Source organism: Pan troglodytes, chromosome 3, assembly GCF_028858775.2.
Source record: "Pan troglodytes isolate AG18354 chromosome 3, NHGRI_mPanTro3-v2.0_pri, whole genome shotgun sequence".
NCBI lineage: Eukaryota > Metazoa > Chordata > Mammalia > Primates > Hominidae > Pan > Pan troglodytes.
The window spans coordinates 102,362,678-102,383,222 of record NC_072401.2 but is presented as its reverse complement, the minus strand read 5'-3'; positions in this window follow the sequence as shown (position 1 = coordinate 102,383,222).

The following is a 20,545-nucleotide window of genomic DNA, read 5'->3' as shown; positions in this document are numbered from 1 at the left end:
TTCTCCTGCCTGATTGCCCTGGCCAGAACTTCCAACACTATGTTGAATAGGAGTGGTGAGAGAGGGCATCCCTGTCTTGTGCCAGTTTTCAAAGGGAATGTTCCAGTTTTTGCCCATTCAGTATGATATTGGCTGTGGGTTTGTCTTAGATAGCTCTTTTTATTTTGAGATACGTCCCATCAATACCTAATTTACTGAGAGTTTTTAGCATGTAGCATTGTTGAATTTTGTCAAAGGCATTTTCTGCATCTATTGAGATGATCATATGGTTTTTGCCGTTGGTTCTGTTTATATGCTGGCTTACGTTTATTGATTTGTGTATGTTGAACCAGCCTTGCATCCCAGGGATGAAGCCTACTTGATCATGTGGATAAGCTTTTTGATTTGCTGCTGGATTCGGTTTGCAAGTATTTTATTGAGGATTTTTGCATCGATGCTCATCAGGGATATTTGTCTAAAATTCTCTTTTTTGGTTGTGTCTCTGCCAGGCTTTGGTATCAGCAGGATGCTGGCCTCATAAAATGAATTAGGAAGGATTCCCTCTTTTTCTATTGATTGGAATAGTTTCAGAAGGAATGGTACCAGCTCCTCCTTGTACCTCTGGTAGAATTCGGCTGTGAATCCATCTGGTCCTGGACTTTTTTTGTTGGTAAGCTATTAATTATTGCCTCAATTTCAGAGCCTGTTATTGGTCTATTCAGAGATTCAACTTCTTCCTGGTTTAGTCTTGGGAGGGTGTATGTGTTGAGGAATTTATCCATTTCTTCTAGATTTTCTAGTTTATTTTTATTTGCATAGAGGTGTTTATAGTATTCTCTGATGGTAGTCTGTATTTCTGTGGGATCGGTGGTGATATCCCCTTTATCATTTTTTATTGCATCTATTTGATTCTTCTCTCTTTTCTTCTTTATTAGTCTTGCTAGAGGTCTATCAATTTTGTTGGTCCTTTCAGAAAACGAGCTCCTGGATTCATTGATTTTTTTGAAGGGTTTTTTGTGTCTGTATTTCCTTCAGTTCTACTCTGATCTTAGTTATTTCTTGCCTTCTGCTAGCTTTTGAATGTGCTTGCTCTTACTTCTCTAGTTCTTTTAATTGTGATGTTAAGGTGTCAATTTTAGATCTTTCCTGCTTTCTCTTGTGGGCATTTAGTGCTATAAATTTCCCTCTACACACTGCTTTGAATGTGTCCCAGAGATTCTGGTATGTTGTGTCTTTGTTCTCGTTGGTTTCAAAGAACATCTTTATTTCTGCCTTCATTTCGTTATGTTCCCAGTAGTCATTCAGGAGCAGGTTGTTCAGTTTCCATGTAGTTGTGCGGTTTTGAGTGAGTTTCTTAATCCTGAGTTCTAGTTTGATTGCACCGTAGTCTGAGAGACTGTTATAATTTCTGTTCTTTTACATTTGCTGAGGAGTGCTTTACTTCCAATATGTGGTCAATTTTGGAATAAGTGTGATGTGGTGCTGAGAAGAATGTATATTCTGTTGATTTGGGGTGGAGAGTTCTGTAGATGTCTATTATGGCTGCTTGGTGCAGAGTGAAGTTTAATTCCTGATATCCTTGTTAACTTTCTGTCTCGTTGATCTGTCTAATGTTGACAGTGGGGTGTTAAAGTCTCCCATTATTATTGTGTGGGCATCTAAGTCTCTTTGTAGGTCTCTAAGGACTTGCTTTATGAATCTGGGTGCTCCTGTATTGGGTGCATATATATTTAGGATAGTTAGCTCTTCTTGTTGAATTGATCGCTTTACCATTATGTAATGGCCTTCTTTGTCTCTTTTGATCTTTGTTCGTTTAAAGTCTGTTTTATCAGGGACTAGGATTGCAACCCCTGCCTTTTTTTGTTTTCTATTTGCTTGGTAGATCTTCCTACATCCCTTTATTTTGAGCCTATGTGTGTCTCTGCATGTGAGATGGGTTTCCTGAATACAGCACACTGATGGGTCTTGACTATCCAATTTGCCAGTCTGTGTCTTTTAATTGGAGCATTTAGCCCATTTACATTTAAGGGTAATATTGTTATGTGTGAATTTGATCCTGTTATTATGATGTTAGCTGGTTATTTTGCTCGTTAGTTTGTGCAGTTTCTTCCTAGCCTCGATGGCTTTTACAATTTGGCATGTTTTTGCAGTGGCTGGTACTGGTTGTTCCTTTCCATGTTTAGTGCTTCCTTCAGGAGCTCTTTTAGGGCAGGCCTGGTGGTGACAAAATCTCTCAGCATTTGCTTGTCTGTAAAGTGTTTTATTTCTCCTTCACTTATGAAGCTTAGTTTGGCTGGATATGAGATTCTGGGTTGAAAATTCTTTTCTTTAAGAATGTTGAATATTGGCCCCCACTCTCTTCTGGCTTGTAGAGTTTCTGCTGAGAGATCAGCCATTAGTCTGATAGGCTTCCCTTTGTGGGTAACCCGACCTTTCTCTCTCGCTGCCCTTAATATTTTTTCCTTCATTTCAACTTTGGTGAATCTGACAATTATGTGTCTTCGAGTTGCTCTTCTTGAGGAGTGTCTTTGTGGCATCCTCTGTATTTCCTGAATTTGAATGTTGGCCTGCCTTGCTAGATTGGGGAAGTTCTCCTGGATAATATCCTGCAGAGTGTTTTCCAACTGGTTCCATTCTCCCCGTCACTTTCAGGTACCAATCAGACGTAGATTTGGTCTTTTCACATAGTCCCATATTTCTTGGAGGCTTTGTTCATTTCTTTTTATTCTTTTTTCTCTAAACTTCTCTTCTCATTTCATTTCATTCATTTGATCTTCCATCACTGATACTGTTTCTTCCAGTTGATCACATTGGCTACTGAGGCTTGTGCATTCATCACGTAGTTCTTGTTCCTTGGTTTTTAGCTCCATCAGATCCTTTAAGGACTTCTCTGCATTGGTTTTTCTAGTTGTCCATTCATCTAATTTTTTTTCAAGGACTTTAACTTCTTTGCCATGGGTTTGAACTTCCTCCTTTAGCTCGGAGTAGTTTGATCATCTGAATCCTTCTTCTCTCAACTTGTCAAAGTCATTCTCTGTCCAGCTTTGTTCCATTGCTGGTGAGGAGCTGTGTTCCTTTGGAGAAGGAGAGGTGCTCTGAGTTTTAAAGTTTCCAGTTTTTCTGCTCTGTTTTTTCCACATCTTCGTGGTTTTAACTACCTTTGGTCTTTAATGATGGTGACGTACAGATGGGGTTTTGGTGTGGCTATCCTTTCTTCTTGTGTAGTTTTCATTCTAACAGTCAGGACCCTAAGCTGCAGGTCTGTTGGAGTTTGCTGGAGGTCCACTCCAGACCCTGTTTGCCTGGGTATCAGCAGCGGAGGCTGCAGAACAGCAGATATTGGTGAACAGCAAATGTTGCTGCCTGATCATTCCTCTGGAAGTTTTGTCTCAGAGGAGTACCTGGCCATGTGAGGTGTCAGTCTGCCCCTACTGGGGGATGCCTCCCAGTTAAGCTACTCGGGGGTCAGGGACCCACTTGAGGAGGCAGTCTGTCCATTCTCAGATCTCCAGCTGCATGCTGGGAGGACCATTACTCTCTTCAAAGCTGTCAGACACGGACATTTAAGTCTGCAGAGGATTCTGCTGCCTTTTGTTTGGCAATGCCCTGCCCCCAGAGGTGGAGTCTACAGAGGCAGGCAGGCCTCCTTGAGCTGTGGTGGGTTCCACCCAGTTCGAGCTTCCTGGCTGCTTTGTTTACCTACTCAAGCCTTGGCAATGGTGGGTGCCCCTTCCCCAGCCTTGCTGCCACCTTGCAGTTTGATCTCAGACTGCTGTGCTAGCAGTGAGCAAGTCTCCGTGGGCATAGGACCCTCTGAGCCATGCACAGGATATAATCTCCTGGTGTGCCATTTGCTAAGACCTTTGGAAAAGCGCAGTGTTAGGGTGGGAATGACCCAATTTTCCAGGTGCTGTCTGTCACCCCTTTCTTTGACTAGGAAAGGGAATTCCCTGACCCCTTGCACTTCCTGGGTGAGGTCACTGTAAGTTGAGAAGCCAGAACTGGAATCAGGGAGGCTAAAACCAGGTAGAATTTGCAAATTAGAATATCAGAAAAAAAAAACAGTTAGACAGAAGGCTAATAACCCTGGTAATCCAGAGAATTGTTTCAGAAGTGGAACCAAATTAATCACAATTATATAAAACTCATAATATCTCATAGATATTCTTGAATGCGTTTTAAAAACATTGATCCTTAAGAGTCTCGATTTAAAGCTGTAAAAGCAAGACTTGAAAGGACCAAATTGTTTCCAAGTAAATTAATTGCATCCTAGAATGCAGTTCCAGGATATTGTTGGGAATACAAATATATCAACCACTCAAAAAGGTAAAATTCACAACGTCTGATATCTAATAAAAACTTTAAAGATATGCAAAGAAGCAGGAAAATACAACTCATGTTGAGGGGAAAAAATCAATCAATACTAACTGATCTAGAAATGACACAGATGATAGAATTTGTAGAAAACCTGTGGTTATAACTATATTACATATGTTCAACAAGGTAGAGGAGAAATTGAACATGGTAAGAATTGGAACACATAAAAATTTCCAAAATCAAACTTATAGAGAAGAAAATTCTATACAGGTGAAATGATGTCCATGATGAAAAATGCTGTATATTCTTGCCATTCACAGTAGTTATGACCATTAAATTAGTGGTTACTGAGCAATTCCCCCTAGGGGAAAATATAGGGCCTCAGTCCACTTTTGCTGCTGAAATATAATGTCTGATACTGAGCAATTTATAAAGAACAGCTCACACCTTTAATCCCAGCACCTTGATCAGCTGAAGTGAGAGGATCACTTTTGAGCTCAGGTGCTTGAGACCAGCCTGAGCAACATAGAGAGACTCTGTCTCTACAACAAATAAAAGAATTAGCTGAGCATGCTAGCATGTGCCTGTAGTCCAGCTTCTTGGGAAGCTGAAGTGGGAGGATCACTTGAACCCAAGAAGTCGAGGCTGCAGTAAGCCATGATCATGTTACTGTAATCCAGCCTGGGTAACAAAACAAGATCCTGTCTCAAAAGAAAAAAAAATGAAACAGAGAAAAAAAAAGAAGGAAGAAAAAAAGAAAGGAATCTAATTCTTCACAAATACAGAGGCTGGGAATTCCAAGGTTAAGTTTCAATGTCTGGTGAAGGCCCTAGTCTCTGCTTCCAAAATGGCACTTTGAATGCTGTGTCCTCACATGGCAGAAGAGATAGAAGGATCAGAGAAGCTGAACTCGCCCCTTAAATCCCTTGTATAAAGGGACTCACCTCATTCATGAAGGTAGAACCCTCATGGCCTAATCACCTAATGAATGTTCTGTTTCTTAATACTATCACATTTGGCCTTAGGTTCCAACATACACATTTTGGGGGCCCATGTACCTTTAAATCATAGCATAGGATTAGATTCCTGTGAGTTTCTGGTCACAAAATTTTCCTCAACCAATCAATATAAGATTTTGTTTTATACTTGTGTCTGTTTAAAGACACCCTATTTAATATACATTGTTAATGGATTAACATTGAACTCATGGCCAACGGCACTGTAAGTCATGCTGAACAAAGCTTGTCTAACACATACGTTTTCTCCACAAGGCATATCACAGCCTTCTGGTGTTAGGAACACTAAACAGCACTTTGGCCCTATTTTGAACAGTTTGGGGCTCATTTTGAACAGTGAAATTAAGATAAAAAGTACAAAAATGTAAAACTGTGGCAATAAGTAGACCACAAAAACAGGTATTTATTTACCTTATGAGAGGTGAAACCAGAAGGCAGAGTGTTGTCTTGTTTGACCTCAACTGGGAATAACTCAAAATTTTTTTGCTAGTTTACTAATGACCAATGAAATGAATGACTTTAAAAGCACAGCAAGTATTGATTTGGGGGTTACAAATGCATTTTAGCAAGAGGTGAATTTACAAGTAAAGAATCTGCAAATAATAAGGATCAACTGCAAGGAAAGATTAGGCTTTACTGAGGAAAACATTAGTGAACTTGAAGAAATAGAAATAAGCGTCATCCAAAATGAAGCAGCAAAAAATAAATGATCAGCTTCAAGTAGAGTAACAGACAGTGGGTTCTCTGTATCTGCGGGTTCTGCATCCATAGATTTAACCAACCACAGATCAAAAATATTTTTTTAAAAAGGATGATTGTGTCTGTACTCAATATGTACAGATGTTTTTCCATTGTGATTACTCCCTAGACCAGTGGTCCCAAACCTTTTTGGCACCGGGGACCAGTTTTGTGGAAGAAATTTTTTCCACAGACTGGGGGAGGTGGGATGGTTTCGGGATGAACTGTTCCATCTCAGTTCATCAGGCATTAGATTCTCATAAGGAGTGTGTAACCTAGATCCCTCGCACGTGCAGTTCACAATAGCGCTTGCGCTCCTATGAGAGTCTAATGCCGCCACTGATCTGTAGAGCTCAGGCGATAATGCTTGCTGGCCTGCAGTTCACCTCCTGCTGTGCAGCCCATTTCCTGTCTGTGGCCTGGGGGTTGGGGACCCGTGCCCTAGAAAACCAAGTATAACAAGTATTTACATAGCATTTACGTTTCATTAGGTATTAAAACTAATCTAGAGACGATTTAAAGTATACAAGACGGCAATATGCAAATAACTTCACTATTTTATATAAGAGACTTGAGCATTGTAGGAGCTGGATGTCTGAGGGAGTCCTGGAACCAATCCCCCAGGGATATCAAAAGACAACTGTGCATGTAATTGGAATCCCTGAAGGTAGAGAGCGAAACATTATTTGACAAAATCATGGTTGAAATATTTCTAAATTTGCTGTAAACTTCAAACCCACAGGTACACGGAGCTAAAAAAAAAAAAAAAAAAAAACCTAGGCCAGAAATATGGCAATATGGATAAATGTACACTAAGCTTCCTTATAATCACATCATTCAAAACCGCAATGAAGATAAAATCATAAAAGCAGCCAGAAGGAAGAGGGGTGGTGATGGAATAAATTATATACAGAAGAACAAAAATAAGGATGACAGCAGATTTCTCATCAGAAACAATTCAATCAGAAGATAGTAGAGCAAGATCTTTAAAGTAATGAAAAAACTATTCACCTAGGAGTCTATACCCAAGGAAGCTCTTTCTTGAAAATGATGGTAACATAAAGACATTTAAGTCATGGAAATGCTAAAATAATTGACCACTAGAAGGCATGCATTACAAGAAAGGTTAAAAGAAGTCCCTGCAGCAGAAGGGAAATGATAGCAGGTGGGAATTTGTATCTATATAACGGTGAATAGAGTATAATGTTAAGTACATGGGTAAACAGAAAATATTTTTTCTTATTTAGATATCTTTAAAAATGACTGTTTACATTAAAACTAATGGCAATTTTGAGATTTATAATATATGTAGACATATGACAATAATAACAAACAGGTCAAGTGGAGAGAAATATTTTAAGACTTAGAATATATGAAGTGTAATATTGCTTGAGCATTGACTATTGTAAGTTCATCTGTATACTCTAAATTCTAATGCAACCACTAAAACAATACAAAAATAATTATAGTTGATTAGCCAAGAAGACAGTAAAATGGAATCACAATAAATAATTAATCTAAAGGAAGAAGAAAAAAAGAGAACAAAGAACAGGTATAATAAACGAAGTGGGCGAACTTCTATAAAAGACCAGATAGTAAATATCTTAGACTTTATGGGCCACATATAATCTCTGTTGCATTTTCTTCTTTGTTCTTTCTACAAACTCTTTAATAGATAAAAATCTATTTGTAGTTCATAGGCCATAGGAATACATACCACTGCCAGATTTAGCCAGTGGGCTAGAGATTATTGATCCCCACTTTAAACACCAACCAAAATGTAGAAATTATCAGATTGGATAAAAAAGCAAGACCCAATCATATGCTGCCTGTAGGAAATCCACTTTAAATATAAAACCACAAATAGGTTTTTTTTTCCCCAGCTTTTATTTTAAGTTCAGGGGTATATGTGCAGGATGTGCAGGTTTGTTGCATAGGTAAATGTGTGCCATGGCAGTTTGCTGCACAGATCATCCCATCATCTAGGTATTAAGCCCAGCATCCATTAGCTATTCTTCCTGATGCTATTCCTCCTCCCACCCACCAACCTATTACAGGCCCCAGTGTGTGTTGTTCCCTGCTATATGTCCATGTGTTCTCATTATTCAGCTCCCACTTATAAGTGAGAACATGTGATATTTAAACCACAAATAGTTTAAGGGCGAAAGCATGGTAAAAGATATACTAAGTTAACACTTATAAAAGAAAACTGGTATAGGTATATTAATATCAGACAAAATATATTTCAGAGAAAATAACATCATTAATGATACAGAAGCTCATTTCATAATGACTAATGTGTCAACTTGTTAAGATGACCTAACAATCTTAAGTGTTTATCTACCTAGTAAAAGAGTTTTGAAACCCATTAAGCAAAATTGGTACAATTGAAATAGAAATAATAGACAAATCCATGGCAATAATCAAAGATTTCTATATTCATTTCTCAATAATTGATAAAATAAGTAGACAGAAAACCAGTAAGGATATAGAAGACTTGAATAACACTATCAACCAACTTGACCTAGTTGACATTTATAGAACACTCTACTCAACAATAACAAAATGCACATTCTTTTCAAGTGTACATGGAATATTTACCAGGATAGATTATATTTGGGCCATAAAATAAGTCTCAATAAACTTTAAAGGATTCAAGTCATACAAAGTATATTCTCTGACCAAAATGGAATTGACATGAAATCAATAATAGAAAAGTATCTGAAAAATCTCCAAATATCTGAAAACTAAATAAAACAATTTTAAGTAAATTATGGGTCAAAAAATAAATCAAAAAGGAAATCGGAGCATTTTAATGGAGGAAAAAAATTAAAAAAACAGGGCATGTCAATATATTTGCAATGCAGTATTACTTAGCGAAAATTTATGGAACAAAATGCCTATATGAAAAATAAAGGTCTTAAATAACCTTCTATCTTAAGAAAATAGTAAGAGAAAATCAAATGGAACCCAAATAGGCAGAAGAAAGTAAATAATAATAATTGGGATTGAAATGAATAAAATAGTAAATAGTAAAACGAGAGAAAATTAATGGAATCAAAAGCTGACATTTTGAGAAGCTTTAAAAAAAGATAAACCTCAGTCAGACTAATCAGGAAAAAATAAGAATACATATATCACCAATATCATAAATGAGAGAGGTGACATCATTACAGATTTTACAGATATTCAGTGGATAATAGGAAATCAAATGAACTATATATATATATATATATATGTATGTATATATATTCTACAACTTGAATGCAATGGGTAAATTTCTTGAAAGACACAAACCATCAAGGCTTACTGAAGAATCAATATGTAATACAAATAGCCCTACCTCCATTTGACAATTCAAAAAATAAGTTAAAAAACTTCACATTAGAAAACTCCAGCCAAAGATGTATTCAATGATGAAATCTGCCAAACATTTAAGAAAGAAATAATACTAATTATGCAAATTTTCTTTTAGAAAATTGAGTGGGAAGAAATATTTCCCAACTTACTCTGTGAAGCCAGTCTTACCCTGATACTAACATGAGAAAAATGCATTTCAATAAAAGTAAAGAATAATATATTTCACAAGATGCAAAAATTCTTAACAAAATGTCAGCAAATCAAATCCAACAATATATAAAAAAGATAATACATTATAATCAAATTGGGTTTATCCTAGAAATGTAAGGTTAGTTTAATATTTGTAGCTCACCATTCACACACACACACACACACACACACACAAGCACACCAACAGATGTAGGAAAAGCAGTAGATAAAAATCAAAATCTCATCACATTAGGAATAGAAAGAAAATCCTTCAATTTGATAAGGAGCATTTAAGAAAAACCTACATCTAATGTCCTAATTAAGGAAAAAAAAAAAGTGCTGTTTCCTTCTAAGGATGTTTGCTCTCATTGTTTATATTTAATGTTGTGTTGGAGGATCTAGTCACTAAGGCATGTAAAACAAAAGGACATTCATATTAGATACAAAGATACAAAATGATCTTTATCCAAAGACTACATGATTGTCAATATAGAAAATCCTATGGAATTTTTAAAAAAGGTACTAGAAGTAATTAGTTTATTATCACTGCAAGATAAAAGATAAATGTTCAAAAGTCAGCTGTGCTTCTGTATGCTAGCAATAAAATCAGAAATTTGAATTTTAAAACTTGTCATATATAGTAGCATTAAAATATAAAGTACATAGTCATGCATGTAACAAAAGATGTGTAAGATCTATAAAGCAAAAGCTATAAAACATTACTAAAAGAAATGAATGTATTCTTACATAAATGGAGAGATGTGTTGTGTCCCTCTATCACAAGACTGAATATTGTCAATATGTCAATTCTAGTCTCAAAGCAATCTATATAATTGATGCAATCATAATCAAAATATCAAAACAATATTTTTAAAGGTTCTTCTATAGGCCGATTCTAAAATTCATATGGAAATGCAAAAGACTAGAATAGCCTAACAAATTTAAGAATAACAAAGTTGGAGGACTTATAATATTGAGTCCCAAGACTAATAATGCTACAGTAATCCAGAAAATACACTATTCGTGTGAATATAGACAAATAGGTTATTTGAACAGAATACAGAGAATTCAGGAATACACTTGCACATATATGGTCAGTTGACTTTCAAACAAGGTACAGAAGAATTTCTATGAAGAAAATTAGTGTTTTAAAAAAATGATGCCAGAAAAGTTGGATATCCATACTCCTTCCCCCAACAAAAACTCTTCAGTTCATATCTCACATAATATATAATAATTAACCCAACGTGGGTCATACACTGAAGTGTAAATTCTAAAACTAACAAGTGTCTAGCGAAAAACATAGGAAAAAAAATCTGTGACCTTGGATTTAGCAAAGATTTCTTAGAAATTATGCCAAAATTATAATTCTTAAAAGAAAAGAGTGAATCAATTGGATTTCATCTAAATTAAGAACTGTGACTCTTTGAAAGACATTGTTGAAAAACAAGTCACATACTGCACGAAAATATTTGCAAATTACATATAAGATAAAGGACTTACATACAGAATGCATTAAGAACACTAATGCTTACAATAAGAAATCAAACAATTTGATAAAGAAGTAATAAAAGATTTGAATAGACTCTTCACCCAAGAAGATATACATATGGAAAATAAACGTAGGAAAAGATGTACTAACACCAAAAGTTAGTACAGAAATGCAAATTAAAGTGACAGTGTCTAAAATACAAATATCTGATCATTTCAAGTGTTGCGGGGCAGAGATTGAGCAACTGGAACTCTCATACACTGATGGTGGGAATATAAAATGATACATCTGCTTTGGAAAACAATTTGTGATTCCTTAAAAGATAAATACATACCTACCATCTGACCTAGTCATTTTACTCCTGCCCATTTTACTCCAATCAAAGCAAAAGAATATATCCACACAAAAACTTGTACAAGAAGTTTCATTACAGCTTTATTGGTAATAGCCCACATCTGGTAACAATCCAAATAAGTATCAATTGGTCAGTGGACACATCATGGTATGTCTATATAATGGAATACTACTCAGCAATGAAAAGGAATGAACAATAGCATGCAGGAATCTCAAAACAATTATGCTGAGTAAAATAAGACAGACAAAAAAAGTTTCATATTATATATTCTATTTTCGTAAAATTCTAGAAAACGCAAAATCATTTATAGTGACAGAAAGCAAATAGATGATTCCCTGGTGATAGGCAGGGGCTGGGAAAAGAAAGTATTACAATTAGGCATGAGAAAATTTGGGGTAGTGACAGATGTATTTATTAATTTTATTGTGTTGGTTTCATGAGTGTATACATAAATTCAAAAGTCATCAGATTGTACATTTTAAGTATGTGTGATTTATTGCATGTCAGTTATATCTCAGAAAAGCTATATATGTGTGTAGACAGAGACATAGATATAAGAGAGAAAGAAAGAGACAGCAAGAGAGACAGAGAGATCAAGAGAGAGCATGAGAATGCCCTGGATTCTGGAATGAACTCTCACCCTTGATCCAAAGCAGGAAACAGCAAATCATCCTGTTAGCCTTTATTTTAAGGGTGCTTGTATTTTCCTAAATTCAGTCTGTAAGTTACCTCAGAATGATAGATGCTTTCTTCGTACCACTTTCCGTAATCCTTATAGTCATCTTGTGCTTTGGGCTTCATAATGTGTATTTTATAGATTAATTGCCTGAGGCAGTGAGCTATTAATTAACTTGCACAAGGTCACTACCAATAGGATTGGAAACCAAGTATCTCTTGCTCCATAGCACATACTCATTCCACTCCCACAAGCCCACCTCAGTAATCAGGTGGCCTTAAAGTATGGTGTTTTGGTGTCCCCTTTCCCTCAGCAATCTCCTGCAGTTCAATAAGACTTCTGTTGTTCCTAAAACCCAGATAATAAATATGAATGCAAAAATGCACTGCCAGGTCACTATCTTTGACCAAGCAAACAGGTTTTTGTTTTGTTTTGCTTTACCAAGTGAACAGACTCAATTCATTGTCTTTTCTTTAACTTGTGGAAGAGTGCGGAATGCTTATCCTGTTGAGTGAGGTAAGATGTCCCCAGTATCTGGAAGTGTGGCTGGAGGCAAAATGCAGCCACCCTTCCAGATATTGACACCTGCTGGTCAAAAACATGAACATCCAGAAAGAACATGTAGAAAGACTAATAAAACATTATCACCAATCTTTTTGGATTTCAGACTTTCCTCAGTAAAAATGTTTATGCTTTCACCTATAATATATGTATATTTATATGTAATGTACAAATACTAACATATATGCCATAAAACATACAGGAATGAATTTTAAACATAAAATAAAGATGGAATAAACATTAATTTAAAGATAATATATTTCATTATTGGTGCCAAAAGACGATATTTTGAGAGTGATGTGAATGAATATTCTTTGCCATTAAAAAAGTCCTGGTTTAACCCATTGTGAATACAAAAAGTGACTATTTTGTTTAGTTTATTTAGTTTATTTCAATAATGTTTCAAATGGCTTTCATAGCTGAAGATGTTACTGCAGAGAAAAGCATAAACGCAAATGCAAGTGGTTTGCACTGGTTGTGCTTACTAAATCAATAGCTTCTACTCATGGATTATGCAAGATTTTGATTTTTAAAACACTGCTAGTAAATTTCTATCTCCTTGATGTAAGTCAGTTGTTCTTGCAAGTGAATGGAAGAAGTGTTGCATGTTTTTTTTATTATTTTTAAACAAGATTCTGTTAATAGTTTTTTAAGAGTGTAGGAGTTTTTATGTGACACTCATTATTTTCAGGAAAAGAAATAATGAGGAAAATGATTTCAAATACTCATTTTCAATGTTCTTTCCATTGCTCAGTTTTCTTTCATAAAACAATCACTTTCTCATTTATTGTAAAAATGTTACCTTTACCTATAAATGACAAAATAAATGTGTTGTTTTAAATATCTGTATTATATCAACAGTCTCTCTAAATTACAGAAGGAAAGCAAAGTTGGAACACTTCTCTTTTTTAAAGAAAAAAATATAAGTTGTGTTGAAGTTCTGCAACTCTTTTTTTCTCATTATAATTGGGATGAAATTGCATCTATGCTCCTTAGTATTAGATTTTAAATCTTAGTCCGCCAAATTTTAATTTGCTTTATATCAGTTCTTTCTTTCTTAATTTTTATTTTATTTTATTATACTTTAAGTTCTGGGATACATGTGCAGAACATGCAGGTTTGTTGCATAGGTATACACGTGCCATGGTAGTTTGCGACAACCCATCATCTACGTTAGGTATTTCTCCTAATGGTATCTCTCTCCTAGTCCACCCACCCCAACAGGCCCTGGTGTGTGATGTTCCCCTCCCTGTGTCCATGTGTTCTCATTGTTCAACTCCCACTTATGAGTGAGAACACGCAGTGATTGGTTTTCTGTTTCTGTGATAGTTTGCTGAGAATGATGGCTTCCAGCTTCATCCACATCCCTGCAAAGGACATGAACTCATCTTTTTATGGCTGCATAGTTTTCCATGGTGTATATGTGCCACATTTTCTTTATCCAGTCTATCATTGATGGGCATTTGGGTTGATTCCAAGTATTTGCTATTGTAAACAGTGCTGCAATAAGTATACATGTGTATGTGTCTTTATAGTAGAATGATTTATAATCCTTTGGATATATACCCAGTAATGGGATTGCTGGGTCAAATGGTATTTCTGGTTCTAGATCCTTGAGGAATCGCCACACTGTCTTCCACCATGGTTGAACTAATTTACACTCCCACCAATAGTGTAAAAGTGTTCCTATTTCTCCACATCCTCTCCAGAATCCATTGTTTCCTGACTTTTTAATGATCGCCATTCTAACTGGTGGGAGACGGTATCTCATTGTGGTTTTGATTTGCACTTCTCTAATAACCAGTGATGATGAGCTTTTTTTCATGTTTGTTGGCCTCATAAATGTCTTCTTCTGGGAAGTGTCTGTTAATATCTTTGCTCACTTTTTGATGGAGTTGTTTGTTCTTTTCTTATAAATTTGTTTAAGTTCTTTGTAGATTGTGGATATTAACCCTTTGTCAGATGGATAGATTGCAAACACTTTCTCCCATTCTGTAGGTTGCCTCCGATGACAGTTTCTTTTGCTGTGCAGAAGCTCTTTAGTTTAATTAGATCCCATTTGTCAATATTGGCTTTTGTTGCCATTGCTTTTGGTGTTTTAGTCATGAAGTCTTTGCCCAGGCCTTTGTCGTGAATGGTATTGCCTAGGTTTTCTTCTAGGGATTTTATGGTTTTAGGTCTTATTTTAAGTCTTTATTCCATCTTGAGTTAATTTTTGTATAAGTTGTAAGGAAGGGGTCCAGTTTCAGTTTTCTGCATATGAGTAGCCAGTTTTCCCAACACCATTTATTAAATAGGGAATCCTTTCACCATTGCTCGTTTTTGTTAGGTTTGTCAAAGATCAGATGGTTGTAGACGCGGGGCATTATTTCTGAGGCCTCTGTTCTGTTCCATTGGTGTATACATCTGTTTTGGTACCAGTACCATGCTGTTTTGGTTACTGTAGCCTCCTAGTATGGTTTGAAGTCAGGTAGCATGATGCCTCCAGCTTTGTTCTTTTTGCTTAGGATTGTCTTGGCTATACTGGCTCTTTTTTGGTTCCATATGAAATTTAAAGTAGTTTTTTCTAATTCTGTGAAGAAATTCAATGGTAGCTTGATGGGGATAGCATTGCATCTATAAATTACTTTGGGCAGTATGACCATTTTCACAATATTCATTCTTCCTATCCATGAGCATGGAATGTTTTTTCATTTGTTTGTGTCCTCTCTTATTTCCTTGAGCAGTGGTTTATAGTTCTCCTTGAAGAGGTCCTTCACATTTCTTGTAAGTTGTATTCGTAGGTATTTTATTCTCTTTGTAGCAATTGTGAATGGAAGTTCACTAATGATTTGGCTCTCTGTTTGTCTATTATTGGTGTATAGGAATGTTTGTGATTTTTGCACATCGATTTTGTATCCTGAGACTTTGCTAAAGTTGCTTATCGGCTGAAGTTGATTTTGGGCTGAGAGATGATGGGGTTTTCTATATATACAATCATGAAATCTGCAGAGCCAATTTGACTTCCTCTCTTCTGATTTGAATACACTTTATTTCTTTCTCTTGCCTGATTGCCCTGGCCAGAACTTCCAATACTATGTTGAATAGGAGTGGCGAGAGAGGGCATCCTTGTCTTGTGCTGGTTTACAAAGGAAATGTTTCCAGTTTTTGCCCATTCAGTATGATATTGGCTGTGGGTTTTTCATAAATAGCTCTTATTATTTTGAGATGCACTCCATCAATACCTAGGTTTTTGAGAGTTTTTAGCATGATGGGGTGTTGAATTTTATTGAAGGCCTTTTTTGCATCTATTGAGATAATCATGTGGTTTTTGTCATTGGTTCTGTTTATATGATGCATTATGTTTACTGATTTGCATATGGTGAACCAACCTTGTATCCCAGTGATGAAGCTGACTTGATCGTGGTGGATAAGCTTTTTGATGTTCTGCTAGATTTGGTTTGCTAGTATTTTATTGAGGATTTTCGTATTGATGTTCATCAGAGATATTGGGTGGAAATTTTCCTTTTTTTTTGGGTCTCTGCCAGGTTTTGGTATCAGGATGTGGCAGCCTCATAAAATGAGTTAGGGAGGAGTCCCTCTTTTTCTATTGTTTGGAATAGTTTCAGAAGGAGTGGTACCAGTTCCTCTTTGTACCTCTGGTAGAATTTGGCTGTGAATCTGTCTGGTTCTGGGCTTTTTTGGTTGGTAGGCTATTAATTACTGCCTCAATTTCAGAACTTGTTATTGGTCTATTCATGGATTTGACTTCTTCCTGGTTTAGCTTTGGGAGCGTGTATGTGTCCAGGAATTTATCCATTTCTTCTAGATTTCCTAGTTTATTTACGTAGAGGTGTTTATAGTATTCTCTGTTGGTAGTTTGTATTTCTGTGGGATCGGTGGTGATATCCCCTTTATCATTTTTTATTACGTCTATTGGATTCTTCTCTGTTTTCTTCTTTATTACTCCAGCCAGCAGTCTATCTATTTTGTTAATCTTTTCAAAAAACCAGCACCTGGATTCACTGATTTTTTGAAGGGTTTTTTGTGTCTCTATCTTGTTCAGTTCTGCTCTGATCTTGGTTATTTCTTGTCTTCTGCTAGCTTTTGAATTTGTTTGCTCTTGCTTCTCTAGTTCTTTTAATTGTGATGTTAGGGTATCAATTTTATATCTTTCATGCTTTTTCCTGTGGGCATTTTGTGCTATAAATTTCCCTCAAACAGTGCTTTAGCTGTGTCCCAGAGATTCTGGTACGTTGTGTCTTTGTTCTCATTGGTGTCAAAGAACTTCTTTATTTCTGCCTTCATTTTGTTGTTTACCGAGTAGTCATTCAAGATCAGGTTGTTCAGTTTCCACGTAGTTGTGTGGTTTTGAGTGAATTTCTTCATCCTAAGTTCTACTTTGATTGCACTGTGGTTTGAGAGACTGTTTGCTGTGATTTCCATTCTTTTGCATTTGCTGAGGAGTGTTTTACTTCCAATTATGGGTGGTCAGTTTTAGAATAAGTGTGATATGGTGCTGAGAAGAATGTATATTCTGTCAATTTGGGGTGGAGAGTTATGTAGATGTCTATTAGGTCCACTTGGTCCAGAGTTGAGTTCAAATCCTTAATATCCTTGTTACTTTTTTGTATTCGTGATCTGTCTAATATTGACGGTGGGGTGTTAAAGTCTCCCACTATTATTGTGTGGGAGTGTAAGTCTCTTTGCATGTCTCTAAGAACTTGCTTCATAAATCTGGGTGCTTCTGTATTGGATGCATATATATTTAGGATAGTTAGCTCTTCTTGTTGCATTGATCCCTTTACCATTATGCAGTACCCCTTCTTTGTCTTTTTTGATCTTTGTTGGTTTAAAGTCTGTTTTATCAGAGTCTAGGATTGCAACCCTTGCTTTTTTTTTTTTTTTTTTTTTTTTTTTTTTTTTTTTGCTTTCCGTTTGCTTGGTAAATATTCCTCCATCACTTTATTTTGACCCTATGTGTGTCTGTGCACGTCAGATGGGTCTCCTGAATACAGCACTGTGACGGGTCTTGACTATCCAATTTGCCAGTCTGTGTCTTTTAACTGGGGCATTTGGCCCATTTCCACTTAAGGTTAATATTGTTATGTATGAATTTGATCCTGTGATTATGATGCTAGTTCATTATTTTGCCCGTTAGTTGATGCAGTTTCTTCATAGCGTCGATGGTCTTTACAATTTGATTTTTTTTTTGCAGTGGCTGGTACCGGTTTTTCCTCTCCATATTTAGTGCTTCCTTCAGGAGCTCTTGTAAGGCAGGCCTGGTGGTGACAAAAACTCTCAGCATTTGCTTGTCTATAAAGGATTTTATTTCTCCTCTTATGAAGCTTAGTTTGGCTGGATTTGAAATTCTGGGTTGAAAATTCTTTTCTTTAAGAATGTTGAATATTGGCCCCACTCTCTTCTGGCTTGTAGGGTTTCTGCCAAGAGATCTGCTGTTAGTCTGATGGGCTTCCCTTTGTGGGTAACCCAACCTTTCTCTCTAGCTGCCCTTAACATTCTTTTCTTTGTTTCAACCTTGTTGAATCTGATGATTATGTGTCTTGGGGTTGCTCTCCTCGAGGAGTATCTTTGTGGTGTTCTCTGTATTTCCTGAATTTGAATGTTGGCCTGTCTTGCTAGGTTGGGGAAGTTCTCCTGGATAATATCCTGAAGAGTGTTTTCCAACTTGGTTCCATTCTCCCCATCACTTTCAGGTACACCAATCCAATGTAGGTTTGGTTTTTGCCCGTAGTCTCACATTTCTTGGAGGCTTTGTTTGTTTCTTTTCATTTTTTTTCTCTAATCTTGTCTTCATGCTTAATTTCATTAAGTTGATCTTCAGCCTCTGATATCCTTTCTTCCACTTGATCGATTCAGTTATGGATACTTGTGTATGCTTCATTAAGTTTTCATGCTATGTTTTTCAGCTCCATCAGATCATTTATGTTCTTCTCTAAACTGGTTATTCTAGTTAGCAATTCCTCTAACCTTTTTTCAAGGTTCTTAGTGTCCTTGCATTGGGTTAGAACATGCTCCTTTAGCTTGGAGGAGTTTGTTATTATCCACCTTCTGAAGCCTACTTCTGTCAATTAATCAAAATCATTCACCATCCAGTTTTCTTCTCTTGGTGAGGAGTTGTGATCCTTTGGAGGAGAAGAGACTTTTTAGCCTTTTTGCGCTGGATTTTCCTCATCTTTGTGTATTTATCTACCTTTGGTCTTTGATGTTTGTGACCTTCAGATGGGGTTTCTGTGTGGATGTACTTTTGGTTGACATTGATCCTATTCCTTTCTGTTTGTTAGTTTTCCTTCTAACAGTCAGGCCCCTCTGCTGCAGGTCTGCTGGAGTTTGTTGGAAGTCCACTCCAGACCCTGATTGCCTGGATATCACTAGCAGAGGCTGCAGAACAGCAAAGATTTCTGCCTGTTCCTTCCTCTGGAAGCTTCATCTCAGAGGGGCACCTGCCAGATGCCAGCCAGAGCGCTCCTGTATGAGTTGTCTGTCAACGCCTCCTGGGAGGTGTCTCCCAGTCAGGTGGCATGGGGGTCAGGAACCTACTTGAGGAGGCAGTCTGTCCCTTAGCAGAGCTCAAGCACTGTGCTGGGAGATCTGCTGCTCTCTTCAGAGCCAACAGGCAAGAACATTCAAGTCTGCTGAAGCTGCGTCCACAACAGCCCCTTCCCCCAGGTGCTCTGTCCCAGGAAGATGGGAGTTTTATCTATAAGCGCCTTATTGGGGCTGCTGCCTCTCTTTCAAAGATCCCCTGCCCAGAGAGGGGGAATCTAGAGAGGCAGTCTGGCTACGAAGGCTTTGCTGAGCTGTGGTGGGCTCTGCCCAGTTTGAACTTCCAGGTGGCTTTGTTTCCACTGTGAGGGGAAAACTGCCTACTCAAGCCTCAGTATTGGTGGACGCCCCTCCCTGCGCCAAACTGGAGCATCCCAGGTCAACTTCAGACTGCTGTGCTGGCAGCAAGCATTTCAAGCTAGTGCATCTTAGCTTGCTGAGCTCCATGGGGGTGGGATCCACTGAGCTAGGCCACTTGGCTCCCTGGCTTCAGCCCCCTTTCCAGGGGAGTGAACGGTTCTGTCTCACTGGTGTTCCAAGTGCCACTGGGGTATGAAAAAGACACTGCAGCTAGCTCAGTGTCTGCCCAAACCGCCTCCCAGTTTTGTGCTTAAAACCCATCGGCCTGGTGGTGTAGGCACCCAAGGGAATCGCCTTGTCTGCAGGTTGTGCAGACAGTGGGAAAAATGTAGTATCTGGGCTGAAGTGCACCGTTCCTCATGGCACAGTCCCCCATGGCTTCCCTTGGCTAGGGGAGGGAGTTCCTCCACCCGTTGCACTTCCTGTGTGAGAGGACGCCCCACCCTGCTTCAGCTGCACCCACTGTGTAACCGGTCCCAATGAGATAAGCTGGGTACCTCAGTTGGAAATGCAGAATGCACCCGCCTTCTGCATTGATCTCGCTGGGAGCTGCAGACCAGAGCTGTTCCTATTCGGCCATCTTGACAACTATCAGCAAGTCTTATATTTGCTTTGCCACATGTCAACAAGGAAACCTCTCTTTGGAACAAAAGATTTTCATAGTCCTTCCACATTTCATTACAACTATTATAAAGATACATTTTTATTTGAAGGTGTCATTAAAAAAATAAGCTTGATCTGATGAATGACACACTGTAGGACTTTGTACAATTTTGCTTCAATTCATTTTTGCAATGGCTTGCACTGTTCTACAAATGATGCAGTGATTGAATTGCATATGTTTGACTATTTCTGTGACCTATTCCCAGAATTCTAGACAAAGTATCTACTATACTAGGGGTTAATTTATGCAGCACTTTTTTGTTCGATAAATTACAGCGATATAAAAATAAGTC